An 11,269-nucleotide genomic window follows, 5' to 3' on the forward strand; every position below is an offset into this window, starting at 1 on the left:
GTGGGAAGACACCACAGCCAACCTAACCTCAACTATAGCCTTGTAAGCCAGGGAAGGTAAATAGATGCTTTGCTTCAGACTCTTAACACTAAAACGTGACACCGTGTTTTGCTGGCTTGAAGAGCTGATGATTCACACAAATACAGGACTGTGATACTGTATGTTCCAAAATATTATCCTAGCATTAACCACAGGTTTACTTCTGCCACTCAGTCACAGAGATATTCCTTTGATATGGTGAATCTCAGCTTAACTCAGACGCATGTTGATTTAACATGACAGCAGAAGTTCATGTGATTCTTGTGTTACTGAAGCGGATTACCTTGATAGCAGTAATTAAAGAATGGAAAGTATTTAGCTATAATGATTTAATGTCTGGTGGAAAGTCATATGTGAAGACTATTCTTGTCAATGTCCTGTGAACATGCAAACTAATCCACTTACAGTAGACTGCTATCCCAGCGAACACACAACCACCACAATGTTGCCTCAAAGTCTGTCCAGATTAAGCCCACTGAAGGCCTCTCAGGTAAGTGTCATAACAAATGACAGATTCAACAAGTTCCAGTGCTTCAGTCCTACCTGGTTTGAAAAAAAAAATGTTGTTTCGGTGTAACCTCAAGCCAACTACTACAAATGGGATTTCAACGTTACCTGCACCGAGAGCCTAAACAAACCACATTTTTATATTTATATATATATATATATATATATATATATATATATATATATATATATTTGGACTTAGTTAAAATGTTGAAAATGAGCCCGCGGTCCTCTTTTACCGACAACCTTGTATTTTCAACAACATCAACATAATTAGCATATTCCTCATGTCCAGAAAAAAAACAAGAAAATGTCCGCAGGCTTTTTTACAACACCCCCAAAATTATTCATGATGCAAAAACTGCCAAGGTCGGTGTCGCCAAAGGTTTTTAACAGTCTGTAAACAATTTTTATACAAAACAGGTCATTATGAAGCCTAGCGTACCTCTACATGCATCCAGGTTGCAAAGAACCACACCACCTGGCATAGTCGTACACTAAATATCAGATCCCGTCAAATAATATGGGCCTATAACATAAAATAATGACATCTAATGAAGGCCCATTTCATAGACTATGAATGAGTGTCCAAGCCCAGTCCTCTACAGCTGCAGACACGTCTGATTCAGGCAGGCAATGCTTCAAACTGGGCCTCCTAGACATCCCGACATACCAGCCTTTCTAGATCGATGCATTCAGTTCAGAGCATCAACTAAAAAGCATACAAATGTCATGTCTGGCTTTTGTGCCAGACAAAATTAAATACGATAAATAAGGCGGGGGGGGGGGGGGGGGTTCTCATCTTTGGGGAATCCTAATAAATACTAAATACTCAAATCTCCTGATGTTCAATATTATGGCCAATTATGTCACATCTATTTATCCTCGTGGCTTTTTGAAGGGAAGCAGCAGAAACCCATTTACCGTGCGTCTCCATGGTGCTTTGGACAGTTTACAGGGCTTAATAGATTTAATAGACTGGGGGCTGCCTACTTTTGATACCACCTCTTCCCCCGTGAAAAACATAATGTTCCCATTTGTTTCTACACTAAAGACTGACTTACACCAGACAAAGAGGGGGCTACACACAAGCTCATTCGCTTAAGCCTATAAATCCACAAGAAAGAGGAGACAACTTGACATCTCGGGGAGGTGTATAAATGTGTTGGATTTTCTCCTCTCGGCGGCTGTTGTCCGGCAGTGTGAGCCATTGGGTTAAACAACGCTGGATCTAATGCAGGCCATTACTCACACATGACTATCGTTCTTCGTCTGCCAACAGGAACAGTAGGCAGCTTTTAAAGTTCGATGACACACTTCAAAAAGTTGTGCAGTCACAGGTCTGCCGCTATCTGAAGACAAACAACATTTAGCACTTTGGTGTCTATTAACAATGATGAACCAGCTGCCAGATGGGGAGGGAAGAAAGGACTCGAAGAGCTGATAGAAAACCTCAATACTTCCTCCACCCAACATAACCCAGTTCACCCAGGGCCATTGGTCTAACCCTTTAAAGGGCCAATCAGCAGTTGAAACAATAACCGAGCCTGCAGCAACTGACCATCCTTGATATCAAAATGATAGTTTTAACCACGTTTTGAGGCTATAAGGCTCTATTCAATCTGTACAACTGAAGGGTTACGGATTCTGCAGTGGAAACGTGATGGCCATTTCCGATTGAGCCGACATAGGCAACATTTATTAGGAATGAAGTCTCCACTAAAGCAAGAACATTGCCTTTAAATTTCAACCACGCTGTAAAGCTGAACTTCCCCGATGCGGATTGAATAGAGCTCATAGTGTTTGTTTACATTTGCTTTGTTAACAAACATTGGAGTAGAACAAGCAGCTTGTTACAAGCTTATATTTGGGTTCTGATGGGGTACGATAGTTAAACTAAGCTCATGAGGCATTTCTAAGTTATATTCGTCAAGAATCAATGTGTACATATCATTTATACGTAAAAAAATAAATAATGGATGCAGCAACTGCTGATTGCCTCTTGAACAAATACAAATGTTTTCTCTACCATCCTTTTCTCTCAGAATATGAATGAACTAAAAACACTTTCTTCTCATCTGTGCTTGAAACAAATACCATAAATAAAGCAGAGAGGAATTGGGAGGGGTTGGTGTACATTACCAGACTTCAAAAGAACTTCTCTGCCCCAACAGCTACGGTAGTGTGGTTATTTTCAAGGTGCCTATTCATGTGAAAAGACTTGGGGCAAGATCATTCACCGTTACTTGAGGACACTCACCCGCTTCCTCTAAAAGAGAAAGAGGTCAAAACAAATCTCTGAGAACTCGAAACTGCCAAAAGGGATATGTTTTGGGTAAAAGAAGTGACCCTTTCACCCAAAGGCAATATCAATTAACCTCCGGTTTTACAGTCTGGTGAGCTGTGAGAAAATACTCTCTCACACAGCAGCTCTAATGATAAGATAACCCAGAAATCTCAGGGTCTGCTGTAAAAAAAAAAGAAAAAAAAGGTTTGGCATTTTGAATTACATCAGAAATCCAAATAGTCCCAAGTTCTTTAATGAATGCCTTTCATTTTCTGTCAAACTAGAATAAGAATCTTCCCGATGCGAATGAGAACAATTATACATTTGAGATGTCGAATCACAACCAGAATGATGATTTATTGCCTCCATTAAGAGGAAAGATCCTTTTATTCCACAGTGTTATCACCAACACGTCGATTGCTCTGTTCTTGCAATGTTTTGATTCTCCCTTTTCACATGATAGATGGTGCCTGTGACAATTAGGCTATCAGTCACGAGTCATTGACTCGACATGAGGGTTGCTTTTCTCAAGTCAAAACTCAAAAGACACTCATTTCGCGTATGACCCATCTTCCTGTCCATCTCCGTCACGCCACTATTGTCCTTTTTAAAAAAAAATCATCTATTGATTTTGTCGGAGATTAAAGGACTGGCTTTCATTATCACAGTAATGTGCTGTTTCAACTGTCCATATGGAAACACTTGTCAGGCAGACCTGAACTTGTCTGTCACAATGCAGTCAGAGGCTGTGACAGAGGTGGATATGAATGCAGAAGCCCAGAGTGAATAACCATGCATTCTGGAGATGACTGTATTGAAGAATTGAAAATTGTATAAAGATGCCATTGTGGTGATAAATATTGACATATCTAACCAGATGCCCAACTGCTGATTAAGAGTGTGTGTGGTCTTTTCTTCCTGCATATATAACAACCTCACAAACTGTGCCTGTGGTCACCTCATACAAGACTCATTACATTGCAAAAACAAGTAAGACTGATATATAAAAATAAAACACTGAGTAAGGATGCCAAGACCCCAACCATTACTCTCACTGCTGATATATGCAACAAAAAAATGCCTTCCTGCGGTGACACTAAATGACAGTATTTTTTTCCCACAATTACAAACAAGGCACTCTCGATACCTCTCCTGCCAATACCTTGGTTTCAGCTCCGTTTGTGGTGGCTTAGCCTTACGCGCGTGGTTTTGCAACAGCTCAAAAACATTCACCAGCGGCATGCGAGTGGTTTTGATGAAAACCATGCATAGCAAACAACCTTAACGGTTATTTCTCTTGATAGGGCACGTACGTACATCTTTTCACAACGAGGGCCAAATCCAAAAAGAACGTGACGAGTAAAAGAACGTGTCGTTTCTTTCCCACAGCCTCTCTGGAATGATGAGAGGTGCAGCGCAAGGCCGTGTCTATGACAACCCTCAGAGAGTAGAGACCCTACTGATTAACGGGACAGGAATGGCTAGCCAGCGCCGCGCAGCGTTGACACGTTGAGTGGCGCCTGTGTGCAGGTGAAGGAAGCCCTCTTAATAACACAGAGCATTTACCTATCAGGTAAGAACAACTGTCTTTGGAGTCTGAGACGACTCCTAATCCCATCCCTGGCCCACAGGTGCTTCCCATCCAAATAAACTTGTTTACTAAGAGGCTTCTTACTGTGGGATGATGACAAGAAACACCAGGAATGTCTATTGCGAACAGTGCCGAGCCAAGCTAGTAATTGGGCCATTTGTTTTACACAAACACTTCTGAGAAGATACAGTCCAGACAGAGAATTCCAAATTAGAACCAGCAAAGCTATTTACAGAAACTATTCCGTGAGGAAGACCACAAACATCAACAGCATTTTGCTTTGCTATTTTTTCCAGAGATATGAGTAAGAGATCACTCGCCAACTGATATACTGACTACTATTAGCATTCCACAATCCAGATGGTCGAAAGATGTACCGCTTCAGTAAGTATTCGCTACCATCCGGCACAGTGGCAAAACCAGTTCCTTGAGAGGATGGCCATCATACACCTTCTTACACTGAGCCATACCTGTTCCCATGGCTGACTGACAATGAGCACGTTACGTGCACACAATATTATGATTATTGTGAATAGTCAAATTAATATAATAGTTTGATTCAAATGGCTACATGCTTTGCAAAAAATAACCATTTCCCTAATAATCTAGTTTACGTGGACATATCTGAAATCAGGCAACCTGATGGGACTTTGATAAATGCAGAAGATCACCAATCAAAATAAACGGTCTACCACAGTGACCATGTTATTTTTGGGAAGCATATTTGATTCGGAGTTCGGACAAATGTTCAGTTTTTCCAAGCTCACTTCACTTGTGCAAAAGAAGGAAGCTGGTGTTAGCACATCCACAGATCAAATACAGCACTGTAACTCTGATTAAGGCCATTAAATCAGAGGAGGCTGGAGGAAGGAGCTATAGGAGGACGAGCTCAGCGTAACGACTGGAATGGAATTAATGGAATGATTTCGAAGACCTCAAATATATAGAAACCACGTTTGACTCCGTTCAATGAATTCCATTCCAGCCATTACAACAACCCCATCCTCCTATAGGTCCTCCCACCAGCCTCCACTGGTTTAAATGTCCTAATAGAAGGCCACAGATGATGCAATCTCTATTGCACTCCACTCTGCCGTTTCCCACCTGGACAAAAGGAACACCTACATTTGAAGTCGGAAGTTAACATACACCTTAGCCAAATACATTTAAAAACTCTTTTTCACAATTCCTGACATTTAATCCTAGTAAAAAGTCCCTGTCTTTGGTCAGTTAGCATCACCACTTTATTTTAAGAATGTGAAATGTCAGAATAATAGTAGAGAGAATGATTTATTTCAGCTTTCATCACATTCCCAGTGGGTCAGAAGTTTACATACACTCTATTAGTATTTGGTAGCATTGCCTTTAAATTGTTTAACTTGGGTCAAATGTTTTTGGTAGCCTTCCACAAGCTTCCCACAATAAGTTGGGTGAATTTTGTCCCATTCCTCCTGACAGAGCTGGTGTAACGGAGTCAGGTTTGTAGGCATCCTTGCTCACACACGCTATTTCAGTTCTGCCCACACATTTTCTATAGGATTGAGGTCAGGGCTTTGTGATGGCCACTCCAATACCTTGACTTTGTTGTCCTTAAGCCATTTTGCCACAACTTTGGAAGTATGCTTGGGGTGATTGCCCATTTGGAAGACCCATTTGCGACCAAGCTTTAACTTCCTAACTGATGTCTTGAGATGTTGCTTCAATATGTCCACATACTTTCCTTCCTCATGATGGCATCTATTTTGTGAAGTGCACCAGTCCCTCCTGCAGCGAAGCAGCCCCACAACATGATGCTGCCACCCTCGTGCGTCTCGGTTGGGATAGTGTTCTTCGGTTTGGAGGCCTCCCTCTTTTTCCTCCAAACATAATGATGGTCATTACAGCCAAACAGTTCTATTTTTGTTTCATCAGACCAGAGGACATTTCTCCAAAATTCTGGAATTGATTTGCACATTTCGCTCCAAAGTACGTTCATCTCTGGGAGACAGAACGCGTCTCCTTCCTGAGCAGTATAACGGCTATGTGGTCCCAAGGTGTTTATACTTGCGTACTATTGTTTGTACAGATGAACGTGGCACCTTCAGGCATTTGTAAATTGCTCCCAAAGGATGAACCAGACTTGGAGGTCTACAATTATTTTTTCTGAGGTCTTGGCTGATTTCTTTTGATTTTCCCATTATGTCAAGCAAAGAGGCACTGGGTTTGAAGGTAGGCCTTGAAATACATCCATAGGTATCTCCAATTGACTAAAATAATGTCAATTAGCCTATCAGAAGCTTCTAAAGCCATTACATCATTTTCTGGAATTTTCCAAGCTGTTTAAAGGCACAGTCAACTTAGTGTATGTAAACGTCTGACCCACAGGAATTGTGATATAACTCACTGTAAGTTAAATAATCTGTCTGTAAAAAATAGTTGGAAAAATTACTTGTGTCATGCACAAAGTAGATGTCTTAACTGACTTGCCAAAACTATAGTTTGTTAAGTGTATGTAAACTTCCTAAGTGTATGTAAACTTCCAACTTCAACTGTATGTGAGAATGCTATTAATTGACTACAGCTCAGCATTCAACACCATAGTACCCTCAAAGCTCATCACTAAGCTAAGGACCCTTGGACAAAACACCTTCCTCTGCAACTGGATCCTGGACTTCCTAACGGGATGCCCCCAGGTGGTAAGGGTAGGTAACAACACATCTGCCACGCTGATCCTCAACATGGGGGCACCTCAGGGGTGTGTGCTCAGTCCCCTCCTGTACTCCCTGTTCTCTCATGACTGCATGGCCAGGCACGACTCCAAAACCATCATTAAGATTGCTGATGACACAATAATGGTAGGCCTGATCACCGACAATGATGAGACAGGCTATAGGGAGGAGGTCAGAGACCTGGACATGTGGTGCCAGGACAATAACCTCTCCCTCAACGTGATCAAGACAACGGAGATGATTGTAGACTACAGGAAAAGGAGAACCGAGCACACCCCCATTGTCATCGACAGGGCTGAAGTGGAGCTGGTTGAGAGCTTCAAGTTCCTTGGTGTCCACATCACCAACAAACTAACATGGTCCAAGCACACCAAGACAGTAGTGAAGAGGGCACGACAAAACCCATTCCCCCTCAGGAGACTGAAAATATTTGGCATGGGTCCTCAGATCCTCAAAATGTTCTACAGCCGCACCATCAAGAGCATCCTGACGGGTTGCATCACTGCCTGGTACGGCAATTGCTCAGCTTCTGACCGCAAGGCACCTCAGAGGGTAGTGCGTATGGCCCAGTACATCACTGGGGCCAAGCTTCCAGCCATCCAGGACCTATACACCAGGCAGTGTCAGAGGAAGGCCCTAAAAATTGTCAAAGACTCCAGCCACCTTAGTCATAGACTGTTCTACCGGAACGCCAAGTCTAGGTCCCTACCCCTAAGCCATAAGACTCCTGAACAGCTAATCAAATGGCTACCCAGACTATTTGCATTGCCCCCCCTATTTTACGCTGCTGCTATTCTCGGTTTATTATCTATGCATAGTCACTTTAATTCTACCTACATGTACATATTACCTCAATTACCTCGACTAATCTGTGCACATTGAATCTGTACCGGTACTCACTGTATATAACCTCGCTATTGTTATTTTACTGCTGCTATTTAATTATTTGTTACTTTTATTTCTTACTTATCTATTTTTTACTTAACATGTATTTTTCTTAAAACTGCATTGTTGTTTAAGGGTTGTAAGTAAGTGTAGCGGATGTGAAACAGCTAGCTTAGTTAGCAGTGTGCGCTAAATAGCGTTTCAATCGGTGACGTCACTTGCTCTGAGACCTTGAAGTAGTAGTTCCCCTTGCTCTGCAAGGGCCGTGGCTTTTGTGGAGCGATGGGTAACGATTCTTCGTGGGTGACTGTTGTTGATGTGTGCAGAGGGTCCCTGGTTCGCGCCCGGGTATGGGCGAGGGGACGGTCTAAACTTATACTGTTACATAAGCATTTCTCAGTAAGGTGTTTTATTCGGCTCAAGCGACAAATAAAATGTGTTTTGATGAAAACATGCTCCAGATTGCTCAAGACCTCAGACTGGGGCAAAGGTTCACCCTCCAACAGGACAACGACCCTAAGCACTTAGCCAAGACAACGCAGGAGTGGCTTCGGGACAAGTCTCTGACCGTCCTTGAGTGGCCCAGCCAGAGCCTGGACTTGAACCCGATCGAACATCTCTGGAGAGACCTGAAAATAGCATTGATGCTACCCATCCAACCAGACAGAGCTGGAATGGAACTGCAGAGAAGAATGGGATTAACTTCCCAAAAACGTGTGCTAAACTTGTACGTAGCATCATACCCAAGAAGACTCAAAGCTGTAATCGCTGCCAAAGGTGCTTCAACAAAGTACTGAGTAAAGGGTCTGAATACTTATGTAAATGTCATATTTCAGTTATTTATTTTTTATGAATTTTCAAACATTTCTAAAAACCTGTTTTTGCTTTGTCATTATGGGGTATTGTGTGCAGATTGATGAGGGGGAAAAAACTATTTAATCCATTTTAGAATAAGGCTGTAACGTAACAAAATGTGGAAAAAGTCAAGGTGTCTGAATACTTCCCGAATGCACTGTATATATTGGTGCATGAGGCAGAAATAACGCGGTGCGACTTGAGTTTCGCCATCAGCCAGAAGACTGAAAGAGCAGAGAGACAGTAAGTCGGACGAGTGGCAGTCTCACCGCTGTTCCCTCCCTCCCCCCAGACTGACCATCAAATGCAGTTCATCAGTCCAGTAACAGAAATAAGCTAATTATTATGCTCACTCAGCTGTGCCTCACAAATAATACAACCAATTATCTATTACCAGCGTGATCATATACCTACATTTAAAAAAATATATAGAATTTCTAAATGATCTGAGAAGAACAATATTGGCCGGGCAATTCAAGCCAAAATGCAGTGATAATGTATTGGGCCTATAGCCTACTGCACAAACCTCATTGCTACAGAACTGTTTGTTTAATGCTGCATAAGCGTACGTTTTTTTTAAGATATGTTCAACAACAAAAAATCTGAGCGGTAGATCTCAGCTTGCAGTTTGGATGACCACTGATGGAAACAAACAGACTAACTCCATCAGTAGGGCCAGGCTCCAACAACGAACCCCTTGGCCTAAAGGTTTACATTATAGAAGCAAAAAGATTTGAAGACATGTAAAGTTTATTTCACTATATCTTCACACTTGGATTGCCATGGGCTCATTCTAAAAAAATTGATTTGTGAAGAGGTCCCCTCAAATCCCCTCAACTTTCCATGCACTACGTGTCAAGAAAACTCTAGACACATTCCCTCTGGTTTGAGCCATAGCCATGCATTTTGTGGATTTTAAGGGGGCATCATCACTTCAGGGAACAGTGCTTAAGTGGCAATTAGAGAGCAATAGAGAGACTTGAGAGACTGGGGATGGGAGGAGAGAAGGGGGGGGGGGGGGGGGGGGGTCACGCTTGTGGCAGCCGCAGAGAGAACACCATCCACAGACCCCAAAGCCACCCCAGTCACCCAACCAATGATATTTACACACTTACTCAGCAGCCTGTGGTCACCATGTTATCCACTGGAAGTCTGTTGACGTGTCTGTCTCTGTCTCTTTTGCCTTGGCTCTGCCAGGTCGTTACTGAAAATGAGAGCTGTTTCTCAATGAATGGACCTGATTAAATAAAGGTGGATTGATTTGAATTGGCGCAGTGTCTTCAGCAGCCGAGATGGTTTTTCTTGTTTCCACCAAGGTGAAAACACCCCTGTAAAAGTTGTCAGTTTGCAGCAAACATCCACCTGTGTAAATGTACCTTCTGACATTAATTTAGTGCAAACATTTCTGTTTGTTTATTAAACCTGACATCTAAATGAAGTTTTAGTCTGGGCACTGGACCCTGTTGACTAAGGTCTTCAGACTATGCCTTAACAGCCAGGGGGACAGACACAATGTAGAACTACTGTATATTCCCTCAGGGTAAGAACTTCTACTCACATATTTGTGCAACAAATGCTGACTCACATGCACAGGCATGACATGTACATGACATGACAATTATTTTCTAATATTTATTAAGTAAATCCACAAAATATTTAAACCTGATATTTTGGTATGAACCCAAGGAAACTTAATCCCCCCCAAAATCTCCATGACCTAGTCATATAACCATGTTGGGAGCTGCTTGATATTTAGGATGAGACAAAAAATAATGTATTTTAAAATGGGTCTTCATGGCCTTTTAAAGGATTGCAAAGGGGAAGTCTTTGATGCCTTTAAACCTTTAATGAACCTCCTAGTCTACACTAGCAGTAATGCTGCTGTGAGAGACAACTGGATTCACTCAGAGGAGAAAAGCTCTTCCTTTGAAAGATAACAATGACTGCACGTCTGATAGCCGAGGAGGCAATCTGTGATACTTAAAAGACATTGCGAGAGGATGATAATGGAAGGACCTAGAACAGGGCTCCTGGCAAAAAAAAACCTACAATGGTAATGATAATTGATATCACATGTTCCCCTATCAAAGGACAAAGACAGGAGCTTAGAGGAAAAAGGCTATACATTAGTCTTCCTGATCTCCAGTCTGCCAGTGCACTTCCTCAATGGTGCCTCTTGCTAATTTGTAGGGTTCCCTACTCGGCTCCAGAGAACCTCTCTGATAAATGGGGATTATGATGTGTGGATGGGACAACTAATGAAACGTCATAAAGACTAGGCCTGCTGGCTCCACTCCTGGTTGCCAGTAATGCCAGGGGTTCTCAAGGCCTCTTATGATGAATACAAGAGAAATCCTGAGGGGGAATGCAGAGAGAAAAGACAAGGTGTGGGCTTCC

Source organism: Oncorhynchus clarkii, chromosome 20 (assembly GCF_045791955.1).
Source record: "Oncorhynchus clarkii lewisi isolate Uvic-CL-2024 chromosome 20, UVic_Ocla_1.0, whole genome shotgun sequence".
In the NCBI taxonomy this organism is placed as follows: Eukaryota; Metazoa; Chordata; class Actinopteri; order Salmoniformes; family Salmonidae; genus Oncorhynchus; species Oncorhynchus clarkii.